This window comes from Rutidosis leptorrhynchoides, chromosome 5 (assembly GCF_046630445.1).
Source record: "Rutidosis leptorrhynchoides isolate AG116_Rl617_1_P2 chromosome 5, CSIRO_AGI_Rlap_v1, whole genome shotgun sequence".
Classification (NCBI taxonomy): domain Eukaryota; kingdom Viridiplantae; phylum Streptophyta; class Magnoliopsida; order Asterales; family Asteraceae; genus Rutidosis; species Rutidosis leptorrhynchoides.
In genome coordinates, this window is record NC_092337.1 from 196,120,562 (window position 1) to 196,132,683 (window position 12,122).

A 12,122-nucleotide genomic window follows, 5' to 3' on the forward strand; every position below is an offset into this window, starting at 1 on the left:
ACCTGGTGTATTCATTAAACAAAGTATTAAAACCTTGTTACAATTCGAATCCCCAATTAGTTGGAATATTTATCTTCGGGTATAATAATAATTTGACAAGGACACTTGCAATTTATATTTATGACTGATGGACTGTTATGGACAAAAACCAGACGGACATATTGAATAATCCAGGACAAAGGACAATTAACCCATGGGCATAAAACTAAAATCAACACGTCAAACATCATGATTACGGAAGTTTAAATAAGCATAATTCTTTTATTTCATATTTAATTTTCTTTATTTTATATTTAATTGCACTTCTAATTATCGCACTTTTATTTATTGTTATTTTATTTAATCGCACTTTTAATTATCGTACTTTTTAATTATCGCAATTTAATTTTATCGCATTTTTATTATTCGCAATTTCATTATCGTTATTTACTTTACGCTTTAATTTAAAGTCTTGTATTTATTTAATATTTTACATTAGGTTTTAACTGCGACTAAAGTTTTAAAATCGACAAACCGGTCATTAAACGGTAAAAACCCCCCTTTATAATAATAATATTACTTATATATATATTTGTATTTTTATAAAAGTAAACTAATATAGCGTTGAGCTTTGTTTAAAGATTTCCCTGTGGAACGAACCGGACTTACTAAAAACTACACTACTGTACGATTAGGTACACTGCCTATAAGTGTTGTAGCAAGGTTTAAGTATATCCATTCTATAAATAAATAAATATCTTGTGTAAAATTGTATCGTATTTAATAGTATTTTCTGCTAAAATTTAATAGTATTTTATACCCCTCTGCTTTGACATCAGGTCTTCATGTAACTTAAAGATCTAAGCTTTATGCTTCAAGGTCTTCAAGAACACTAAAGGTTCAAGCTTTCTAACTTTGTGACTTTATAACTTGTATGAAAAGAATCCAAGCTCTCTAGCTTAGGGTTCCATCACTTTATTTGACTTAGATTATGTTCATACTTGTTTGATTGAAGTAAAGTTTGTAGCTTTAGTTGTGAATGTAACTTGTAATTGTGTTAACACTAAGGATATGATGTAACCTTGGTTCATCATCCATCTAAGACTCTTAAATGAGTTGTGTTCTTACTTGGTCTTAACATATTGTGTGTTGATGGTAGAATCTTGGTCAAGGTGATGCTAACCCATCAACGAGTTGTACACTTGAAGCTACAAGCATCAAGGATAAGAACCGTGATGAGCATCAAGCACTAAGAACCCCACTGGAGCACTTGTTTAACTGTTTTTCGGGATATAATCAGATTCCTAGACTTCTGGAAATTTTATTTTCAGTTAGTTCGTTTCGAGTAGATGACTTTTCGTTTAGGCCTCGACTTAATCCGACATACGGTTTAGGATTTATAGCCCTCCGAAAGTCACTACGCCGTTGTAACGTTGTGCTAAAATTTCTGACCTACTCACACTTAAACTATTTCCACGGTCAAACGAAGAAGAGTTTGGTTCTGGAAATTGGTCAGCAACTAGAGGATTCCCATACGGAGCCATAGCCACTGATTTCGCATCTTTTTGATTTACGTAGTGGCTGTAGCAGCTGATCAAATTCAGCCTATTGTTTCGACCTCTATACTTGTTAAACTTACTTAGCTTTTACAATGATGAATGATGATGATGATGATGACACTTAAACTTATTTTATGCACTATTAGAACTTATGAGGACAACCTACTGACCTAGTAACCTTTGACTTAGGTTGACTACCTTTTGGACTAACTTACTACTTGCACGCTTTCGTGACGACTTTTACTGCTTATTCACTGTGAGTTATAGCATCTCTTTTTACTTAAACTATTTAGGGACTGAGAATACATGCGCTTTTTACGTTTTACATACTAGGCACGAGTACTTAAACTTTATATATGTGTAGGTTATACAACGGCATAAACTTCCCCTTAGCTCGGTAACGTTTAGTCATTGGTTTTTGAACCGGTGAACGCGAATCTTAGATATGGATCCATAGGGTTTGACATCCCCACTCGGGTTAGTCGCGCTAGCATTTAACGGGTGTTTAATACTTCGTAAACTTATGCACTCGCCAAGTGTACTTTTAGGGGTTAATATTACGTTAAGTTAGTTACCGAGTGTCCACGGATAAGCATATACTTTATCATACTGATTTGAATTACTGATTTAAAATGCTGGTTGAAGCACTGAAATCTCGTGGCCTACATTACATTACTGACTACAAACAAACTATAGCTCACCAACATTCGTGTTGACTTTTTAAGCGTGTATTTCTCAGGTGCTTAGTCGATGTTGCTTCCGCTGTTAGCCTTGCTGTCTTGGTGTTATAGACTTGCTGTTATGGACCTGCTGTGTTAGATTTTCGCTGTATTACTTAGAGATGTCTCAATCATGAAACTTTTATCTTGCATTCACAACTTATGTTATTTGAATAATGGCTTTGTAATGACCTTTGTGTCACGTTATCTTTTGTAAACGCTATCTTTTTATGAATGCAAAACTGGTTTTCAAACAGCATATAGTGTTTGACCGTGTAAAGATCCTGTTATTGACGAATCGTACACGATGGTTTTATACGGGGCATCACATTTGGTATCAGAGCATTGGTTGTAGGGAATTAGGTTGCATTAGTGAGTCTTGACCGAGTCGAGTAGGATTTGCTAATAGGACTAATCTATAACTTGATCGTTTACCTGTTACTGTTTACTACTGCATGCTACTATGTTGTATTACTACATGTCACTGTTACTACTGCTGCATGCTACTGCTTACTTATACTACCATATGATCTTGCTGCATGCTTACTCTTACTGCTATGTGAACTTACTGCATGCTGCTACTTATTCTCATTACCGCATACTACTATCTGCTTTTGATTGCATGTTACTTCTGCTTAGTACTATTATTATTGCCATACTATGTACTGCTATAGACGATCTAGGTTGCTGTAGTTACTATGCCTGATTATGTGCTTGCTACCCGTCTACTTTTCGCTGTACCGACTTGGAGAATTTATCCTTCCTAGTTCAGATGTTTTTCTGAATCCACCTGTTACTACCGTTCCACCGTTCCAGAGATCGAAACATTACTTCACGCAATCTAGGAGAAATACCCCTCGGATTACACGCCCACTAAGGTTAATCCTCGGAGGAGGAGATATGTGAGGACTTGCCGGAGTAACTGCACCTCCGAGATCACTCTAACTAGCCACGAACAACGTATGAACATTAGAAGGATGTTCAGTTTCTGCAAGATGACTCGTATCTCGTAAGCTTTCTTGACCGTCACCTATCTCTTTCATCCTTCATCGCTGCTCGACGATCTAACGACACTTCTGGACTTAGGTCCCCAACACTCTTAGGCATTGGAAGAAGTCGGGAGGACATCTCCTTTCACAAGGTCAGAGTGCCTTCTACTGATGCTCAGCCGTACCCAGGGACTTGGGAGTTGCCTCAAGATGTATCGTATTACTACTTGTTACACGTACAACTCGACACGAGACCCAGATTGAATTTCTAGAAAGGAACCTAATGACATTACCTGAACCCGAACATTTTGAAGAAATTTCGGGACAATTAGGCATTGATGCATGACCTATGGAACCTACACACCAACACCGAGAAACCGTGAGATTAATTATGTAGATTTTGTTTTGGGATAGCATAAATAAAGCACCATTAGATGAAATTGAGTAGAACTTGAAGTGATCACGTTACATTGACCATATGGAGTGATATTGGAATGAACGTATGATTTAGTACAATATAATGACGCCAGGCCAGCGTGACTATATTGAAGTAAATCATGCAGAAGTCCCAATGTTACTATATAAGGAATATGAAGTGATTCAAATGGAATTTTGGTAGGAACCACTTGAGTATACGCATTATGCTCTGTTAGAGGTAGGGAAGGAATAACCACTTAGCCCAGGTACTGTACAAGCAGGGCCTTGATTGCGGAATTTGTAACCCGAAAATTTATTATAGATTTAGACACCCTGGATCCTTAAGGAAAAAGTTATGAGATAGGAAAAACCTTGGACTCACTTGCGGTAGAGCAATCGTTATCTCAGCTATGGAGACTCGCATGAATACTAATTTTAGTTAGGGTACGTTTCGTCACAACGTTCTATTGTCTCGGAGTTGTTTAGTACTAGAGCGATAGAAACCTTATATCTAAGGACCTTAGTGTTATGACTAATAAGCCATTAACAACCATGAGGGTTAAGTATTCTATAGGACAAGCAAATGGTAAGCTAGCAGGGATATAGGAATAAAGTAGTAGTTGGAAAGGATTAGTTACCTATGCACAAGCAGCTGTTATTTGAGAAGATTGATAGAGTTTTTCACAGCAGTATAATAAGATTTGGTTGGAATGAACCTTAAGATTTACCTAACACCCATCAAGTTAGGAAGCTTGATGTAAAAGTTGGAATGGACTTTAGGATTAACTTAATACTCATCAAGCTAGAAAGCTTGAATGAAATAGTTGGAATGGACTGGATTTCAAGGATGAAAGCAAAAGTTATTTATAGTGAGAAGATTATTCGTATACCTCGCTAGAATGGTGAGCCAAAAACCATCTGGGTTACTTCAACGACCCGAGATCCAACAATGGAAATGGGAAGTGATGACAATGGATTTCATCACGAAGCTACCAAAAACGGTAGGCGGTTATGACACTATCTAGGTTACTGTTGACCATCTCACCAAACCGGCTCATTTTCTAGTCATGAAAGAAACCAATGCAATGGATAAACTTGCACAACAATACATAAAGGAAATTGTATCCCGTCACTTCAGTGATTCAAATTTTATCTTAAGCACTACCCAAGAATCTTATCTGATACTCATTCTTACTCGACTCTGGATCCTAACTTATTCCGAGAGATTTCTTATTCGATGATAATCACAACATCATCCTTCCTACTTCGATATTAGTCATACCAGTTCAAAATCTTCCAAAATCAATGAGTGGTAAATCCTCATCCTCATATTCTCCCATTCGTATCTCACTTATAAGCAACAACTTCACACTTAAACATTTTTGGTCGAAGGACTTATGCCCTAATAATAGTCATCAACCACATTTAAAATCAACAATTTTCATTACCACGTAACATTTTTGCTCAAATATCACCCGAAAATTTTCAAAAATCTTTTACTCATGAATCTTTTTCCAACTTATAACCTCCGAAATATGAAAATTTTGTTTGCCAAAATTTGACTCACACTATTTTACGCTACGATCCCCTCAAAGTTTTATAAATGTAAATTTATTTTATTTACCATTCGTGCAAATTTTTGAAATCGTATATAAAATAAAGTAAATGATTCCTTATCTTTGACAAATACATATGAAATTTTACTTTCACTTTTACAAATCAAATCTTTTATTCAAAAGATATCTTACTCTGAATGGTACGTGTTGTACATAACCCACTTTACTAAGAAATTCGTTTCTTTTCTTACGTTGTCACCTTAAACGATTTCTATAAAAAAAATTTCGTTGCTTATTATACAAAATTCTTCGTTGCTTATTCATATCTAAGTCATCATGAAGACTTTACAACCGTCAAAATTGAGAGTTTCATGTGTGTGTGTGTGTGTGTGTATGTGATGAAGGCACTTACTACCACGTCATGTAGAACCTTCGGGCATCCACTAACACTTAAACCATTCAAAATTTCTGCGTTACCTCAGGGATCTTATTTGTCACACCTGTCGGAGCGATGCTCTTTCTTACATAACTCTAAGTCCTGACTTATTCCAAAGGATTCTCATTTAGTGATATTAAAATCATTAGTATTCCGACTTTAATATTAGCCATAACCTGTTTGGCATCTTGCAAAGTCAATAAGCGATTAACTTCTCATCCTCATGCTCTATCCTTCGTACCTCACCTTTTAGCAATGGCTTCACACGTGAACATTTTTGGGCCAAAGACTTAAGTCTCTGATAATCATCAAAACTACATTTAATTCATTAGTTTTCATTACCTAGTAACATGTCAACCAATGATTCAAAGATTTTTCACTCGACCTTTTTTTTTTAACTCATAACCTCTGAAATACGAAAAACTATGTTTATCAAAATTTTTACACGTTGATTTTTACAAGTTGTTATTTGCGCGGTCCTTACGAGATTTATGGACAAATGAAAATAATAAAATTTTTCTGTCGCTTATGCGATTTGTAAAATCATACATGTATGTATATAATTAAGTTAAAAAGTTTACCTTTACTTATTTTTGGTTAATACATACTAAGTTATACCTTTAAATTATTTAAAAATCGCTCCTTTATTGAGTTGTTTAACTTAAGTCAAATAATTTTGTGCAAAATGGTACACGTTGTTCATACTTCTAAATTTACTAGGAATTTCGTTCCGTTTATGTTGTCACATCAAACGTTTAAAAGTTTTTCAAAACTTCCTTGGTTGATTTTATTAAAGGTTTTCGTATTAAGTCTACACCATGTATGGATCACACTTTTTTCTTGTCCTCCGTTTAGGGATGAAGCTTACGATTAAGATCTTTGTTAAAAACTCTTGAGCCACTTTGGATGGCAGTTTTATAAAATTTGTTAAGAAGTCTTTGCGCTCATGAAATGTTCCCCTTAAGGTTAGATTTGGCAAAAACGCGGGCCGATAAATCAGTTTTCCGAGGTACACTCAGTGGTCACCCTATCGTAGGAAAGTCATTAGGCGGGTTTCTACTCTCAATATTTCCCGGCTAAGCGCAACACTCTCGTAAACATCATCTCTATGAATCAGTATGTTGAGGTACAAGAATCATTTTTGAAATTCTTTTCACTCGGAGAAAACCATTCTTTATGACCTAGGGTTCACATATCTTCTCATCCGCGCATCCCCTTAAGTATAAGGAAAAAATTCAGGATGAACCGCTCGGAGAGTTTACTCTCGTTCAAGGACCACACTTTTCGTGCGATTTTCTTTCGGAATTGTAGTGTAAGATACTTTAGGAATCTATGAATCTTGTTTTCCTCTTGGAGGGGACTTCTTAAAACATCTACGACACTGATGTGGTTACTCTACATATTCCTTCCTTCATTGGTCACAACTATATGTTGTTCTAGATTAATGTTAACCCAAACTTCAACATGTAACTGAAAGGATAAAGTTACATTATGGAACTGTGCTTTCATTCCATCTAAGGATAAGTTCACCTGCAGTATGGTAAACTGGGTGATATCCTTCATTATTCGTTCAGACCGTCCTGAAGACACTATAAATAATTATGGCTTGCATTTCATATAAGTCCAATTAGTCACTTTCATCTAAAAATTTCAATTCATTTAGTCAAATGAAACGTTCTTAAATATCGGGTTCTTCATACCTATGGTCTCCTTCCAAAATTAAGGGATTAGTTAAAATCCGTGGCTAACACTATCCAGACATCAAATCGCATGGTTGTGATCACCATGTTTTCCATTCTACCCGTCAGCTTTGTATTGCGACATAAGTGCTCAATGTTTTAGATAAGTTTAGTAACATTCATGATGTATTTCATGCATCCAGCTTATTGAAGATGCCAGTAAGGCTAAAAACATCATCTTTCCTTTTATGGATATATATTCAGAGGACCTGTTCATGTTAACAAGAAACGAAATCAATTTGTTGATCTCTTAGGACAAGAGTATTAATTAATGGCGCATACCTATTCTTACTGTTATACGCCCAAGTACCTTTCAAGGTTAATAACTCACTTCTGAGCCCACGTGTCTCACGGAACTTTGATACGCTCCTTCTTATTCAAAAGCGGTACCATTGTTGGTCACCCCTCAAAATTTCGGGATGAAATTTTCTTTAACAGGTGGGTAATGTAACGACCCGGCTTTTTCAACTTGCTTTTGTGCTTTGTGCTTTCGCGAAACTGCGTATATGTGCGTACTGAGCTAGTTTATGCTCTGGGATCTTATTTAAAGATTAATTACTTTCATTAATATCTTACAACATGCTATTAAGTGTGTAATCACTTAACTTGATCCCCGAATGCTTTAACGACCGTTGGTGTCACTTGACGTTTTTAACGAACTGAGTACTGCGTACACGTTTAACTTTTGTCGTAACCGGAACATTACTACTACGAAATATTAATTGTTATTTTATAATAACAATTACTTGGATTTTTGGATGCTTAATTACGCTTAGTAATATACTAGAGAACACTAGTTAGTCTTGTTGGACTTTCTACCTTATTGGACCTTAGCCCACCCTACACTAGTTAGTGGACTATTTAATTAGCCCAATTATAATTAACTAGTGACCCATTAATAAGTAAGACAAATGCCCATTTATTAGAGGGAACATACTAGCATTTTTGTCAAGTATTATCCTTAATGTTGCATGGGATCCTAACATAAGCACCAACTTTAGACAACCATTAACTAAAAAGCAAAAAGGTGTCCCTCCTTGTTCCCCCTATAACCCACGGCCATGTACCCCTCCCCACACCCTCACCACCTATAAATACAAGCCTTATTCCATCCATTTTACAATTTCTCTCATTTGCATTTCACACACACTTACTCTCTAATTCTTTCTCTAGTCTTTCTCTCTCTAAAAAGTGTAAGTATTTAATTTTTTTTTCTTCTTCTTCCCTTGCCTTTCACGAAATCTTCATCATCATCTAAGGGTCTAGCTTTTTAGCTTTGATCTTGATTACATCTTGTAGATTCAAACATGGATTTGAATCATTCAAGAACATGGAAGATTCAAGCTTTCTAGCTTTGAATCTTCACCTACTTTGTAGATCTAAATCTTTTAACTTTAATCTTATTATTTTGTTATAAATATTCAAACTTGTGTTTGTAATCTTCATGTAACTTAAAGATCCAAGCTTTATGCTTCAAGATCTTCAAGAACAATCAAGATGCAAGCTTTCTAGCTTGAATCGTCATATATTTTGTTGGATCTAAGTTTTCTAACTTATGATCTCATTATTTTGTTGTAAAGATCAAAACTTGTGTTTATGGTCTTCATGTAACTTAAAGATCTAAGCTTTATGCTTCAAGGTCTTCAAGAACACTAAAGGTTCAAGCTTTCTAGCTTTGTGACTTTATAACTTGTGTGAAAAGGATCCAAGCTCTCTAGCTTAGGGTTCCATCACTTTATTTGACTTAGATTATGTTCATACTTGTTTTATTGAAGTAAAGTTTGTAGCTTTAGTTGTGAATGTAACTTGTAATTGTGTTAAGACTAAGGATATGATGTAACCTTGGTTCATCATCCATCTAAGACTCTTAAATGAGTTGTGTTCTTACTTGGTCTTAACATATTGTGTGTTGATGGTAGAATCTTGGTCAAGGTGATGCTAACCCATCAACGAGTTGTACACTTGAAGCTACAAGCATCAAGGATGAGAACCGTGATGAGCATCAAGCACCAAGAACCCCACTGGAGCACTTGTTTAACTGTTTTTCGGGATCTGATCAGATTCCTAGACTTCTGGAAATTTTATTTTCAGTTAGTTCGTTTTGATTAGATGACTTTTCGTTTAGGCCTCGACTTAATCCAACATACGGTTTAAAATTTATAGCCCTCCGAAAGTCACTATGCCGTTGTAACGTTGTGCTGAAATTTCTGACCTACTCGCACTTAAACCGTCACCACGGTCAAACGAATACGTGTTTGGTCCTGGAAATTGGTCAGCAACTAGAGGACTCCCATACGGAGCCATAGCACTAATTTCGTGTATTTTAGATTTACGTAGAGGCCGTATCAGCTGATCTAAATCAGCCTATTGTTTTGACCTCTATACTTGTTAAACTTAGCTTTTACGATGATGAATGATGATGATGATGACACTTAAAGTTATTTTATGCACTATTAGAACTTATGAGGACAACCTACTGACCTAGTAACCTTTGACTTAGGTTGACGACTATTTCGGACCGACTTACTACTTGCACACTTTCGTGACGACTTTTACTACTTATTCACTGTGAGTTATTGCATCCCTTTTTACTTAAACTATTTTGGGACTGAGAATACATGCGCTTTTTACGTTTTACATACTAGGCACGAGTACTTAAACTTTATATATGTGTGGGTTATACAACGGCATAAACTTTCCTCTTAGCTCATTAACGTTTAGTCATTGGTTTTTGAACCAGTGAACGCGAATCTTAGATATGGATCTATAGGGTTTGACATCCCCACTCGGGCTAGTCGCGCTAGCACTTAATAGGTGTTTAATACTTCGTAAACTTACGCACTCGCCAAGTGTACTTTTAGGGGGTAATATTACGTTAAGTTAGTTACCGGGTGCCCACGGATAAGCATATACTTTATCATACTGATTTGAATTACTGATTTAAACTGCTGGTTGAAGCACTGAAATCTCGTAGCCTACATTACATTACTGATTACAAATAAACTATAGCTCACCAACATTCGTGTTGACTTTTTAAGCGTGTATTTCTCAGGTGCTTAGATGATGTTGCTTCCGCTGTTAGACTTGCTGTCTTGGTGTTATAGACTTGCTGTTATGGACCTGCTGTGTTAGATTTTCTCTGCATTACTTAGAGATGTCTCAATCATGAAACTTTTATCTTGCATTCACAACCTATGTTATTTGAATAATGGCTTTGTAATGACCTCTGTGTCACGTTATCTTTTGTAAACGCTATTTTTTATGAATGCAAAATTGGTTTTCAAACAGCATATAGTGTTTGACCGTGTAAAGATCCTGTTATTGACGAATCGTACACGATGGTTTTGTACGGGGCGTCACAACTAATATTAGTATATGTATTATTATTAACACTATCATTTTTATTGTAAGTATTATTATTATTAATAAACTATTATTAAAATTATTATCATCAATAGTGAAATGGTTATTTTTACAGTTATTATTATTATTGGTATTATTATTAACATAAGTAATACTAAAAGTATCATTATTTTTAAATCTATCCATTTATTTAAAATTATCATTTGTATTAAAATTATCACATTTAATAAGATTACCTTTATTATTAAAACTATCATTATTATTATCATTAATAGAATCATTAATATTATTATCATTATTATTGATATTAATATTATTAATATTATTATTATTATTGTTTTTACCATTACTAATATTATTTTAATAATATTACAATTACTATTTTAACAAACAAATGATATATATATATATATATAAATATATATATATATATATATATATATATATATATATATATATATATATATATATATATATATATATACCCATAACATAATAAAATTTATATTCTTAAATATTTAGAATATATAAAAATGAATATAAGAAACTTATATGTTATTAATATAAAAATGGCATAACTAATAAATTTATATATATATATATAAATTTGTTCGATTACGAATATATGTGTTAATATATATTATTGATATAGGTTCGTGAATCCGAGGTCAACCCAACTCTACATTTGTTCAGTGCCATCATACGTATAATTACTACAAACTATCGTATCGTATCATGAGTTTTCATTTGCTCCCTTTATATCTATATTTTTGGGCTGAGAATACATGTACTATTTTTATAACGGATAGACACAAGTGCAAACTATTATGCGACCAACATGAGTACTTTTATTGTGTTGATATGTAACATGTTATTGTGTTCATATGAAACATGCCAAACCCTACTTTGTAATATCAATAATTGCTAGATAATGAAGAGGCAAACATAATTATTATAACTAGCGCTATTGGGAGTAACGTCCCGCACTGTTGACCTCAGGTCAATTGGTGGTATAATAATGATCTCGACAATTACATATGTATTGTCTCGGGGTAAAATTGTTTAGTTTTGATATTATACGCTCATGGCGTACTTTTGATATACATGATATATCGTCTTTTCTTATATTAAATCTTGTGATCTATTACTAAAATCATTATTTATGACCAACCTATGAACTCACTCAACCTCGTGTTGACTTTTTAAAGCATGTTTATTCTCAGGTACTTAAATATTGCTTCCGCTGTATATCTGCTGCTTTGATGATGATTGCTTGCTATGCTTGGAGTCTTCATTACATATCATATCAATTAAAAGACATTTAATGCTCTAAATACACTGTAATCTATTTATCTTGCGCTGCAA